Source organism: Sorex fumeus, unplaced genomic scaffold (assembly GCF_029834395.1).
Source record: "Sorex fumeus unplaced genomic scaffold, SorFum_2.1 ptg000070l, whole genome shotgun sequence".
Lineage (NCBI taxonomy): Eukaryota > Metazoa > Chordata > Mammalia > Eulipotyphla > Soricidae > Sorex > Sorex fumeus.
The window spans coordinates 5481643-5483433 of record NW_026606127.1 but is presented as its reverse complement, the minus strand read 5'-3'; the positions used below and the strand labels follow the sequence as shown (position 1 = coordinate 5483433).

The window sequence follows — 1791 nt, the reverse complement described above, 5'->3', positions numbered from 1 at the left end:
GTCCATGTGGTCTGATACTAGTATGGCCACTCCAGCTTTGTGGAGGTGATATTTTCTTGAAAACTTGTTTCCCAGACTTTTACCTTTAGCCCATGGGTGCTTTGATTGTTCAGATGTGTTTCCTGCAGGCAGCAGAATGAATGTTGGTTTCAGTTTTCTAATTCATCTTCCCATTCTGTGCCTCTGAATTGGCACATTTAGTCCATTGACATTGAGAGAGATTTTTGTGATTGGGATTTGTGCTCTCTTTATGTAGAATTTTTGTACTTGTGGGGATTGTCTTAGCTTAAAGTAGACCTGTTCATTCTTCTTGCAACAAAAATATGGAATGCTTTACAAGTTTGCATATCATCTCTGTGCAAGGACCATGCTCATCATTTTATCATTTCAATTTTAGTATATGTGTTAAACTTAGTAGGAGTTAATTTTTCCATATTTTTCTCTTCTTATTACTTTGAGTGTTGTCCTTCCTCACTCCTATGGCAGACAATGATTCCTAATCAAGGAATGTATTTCAAAGCAGCATGAATAAATAGATTTAGAAATTTAATGTCCCAGAAAGAAAAATATGGTTTTTACCATATTATCTTTTACCATACCCTAGGCATCAGTTTTACAAAATAATTCTTTTGGAAGATGGGATATGAGTTTGTTTAATGTCGTTCCCTGAAACCTTAATTAAGACCATTAAACTAGAGCCTTTTGCTTTTCTCGCCTCAGTCTCATGTACATCTCCAGGAAAAGGTGGATGGTGTTGTCTGCACTTTGACCACCTTGAATGTATGTAGGATTTTTCTCCTGAAGGATGAGGTGAGAAGCATATTGACGATTTCATTCCACCTTATTACAAGTTCAACTTGAACGGAAGGTGAGACTCATGTGGCTCCTATAAAGGACAGAACAAAGGGTCTCAGTGAAGTTTAATGGCCAACTGATATCAACAACATAGATGACTCATAGTAACCTGTGTGCATCTTTGTGTATAGTGAGTTTCATATCTACTGATAGTGATTCTCAGTCATGACACATGGGAAAAACGGATCTGTAATTAAAAATCTAGTTCTCTGAGCAGAGTGGGCTCTCTGACGTGATTGAACAAGTTTGTAGTAATTTATTACTAAGCACATAAGTATTTTCAATGATGCGTACTTTTCGATCTAAAATTATTCCAAATATGTCTAAAACAACAGTCTCCTGACCTCACACCTGGCTTTCCTCACTGGGGCCCCTTGGAGATGGCGGGGTGAGATTCCCTCACCGCCCTGAGCATAGCCCCGGCAGCTGAAGACCTCTGCAACCAGCCATAGGTACGCTTAGAGACCACTCTTCCCAAGCTTGAAGGAGCCTCATGCATGAAGGAACTGGAAGAGGAACCCAAATGTGCGGGACCAGGGCATGAGATCTCCATGGCTGCTCAGATCAAGAATGTGCCCGCTCCTTCCAGATCCCCCATCTACTAGTAATTAAGTGTTACAACCACAAACTACCCCTGGATCCATGTAATTCCCTAAATAGCCAACATCCAGAGACTGGATCTTATTTAGAAGACAGCAACTCTGATTGTCCAGTTCTCACTCTCAGAGAACCTGGTAGGCTTCTGCGAGTATCTTGCCCGCATGGTGGAGTCTTTGTTTCTGGTCAGTTTCTTTTGAGGTACAGAAGCTGCTTAATTTAAGATAGTTCCCTTTGTTTATCTCTGCTTCCAGTTGCTTGTCAAGTGGCGTGTTATATTTGAAGATACCTTTAGCTTCAATATCGTGGAGGGATTTGCCAACCTTGTCATCACTGTAC

General features: G+C 40.5%; 1 pseudogene; it reads right to left on the bottom strand.

Moving 5' to 3' along the window:
• Nucleotides 1-317: 317 nt before the first annotated feature.
• Nucleotides 318-411, bottom strand: LOC130037093 (uncharacterized; annotated as a pseudogene).
• Between the last annotated feature and the right edge of the window lie 1380 nt (nucleotides 412-1791).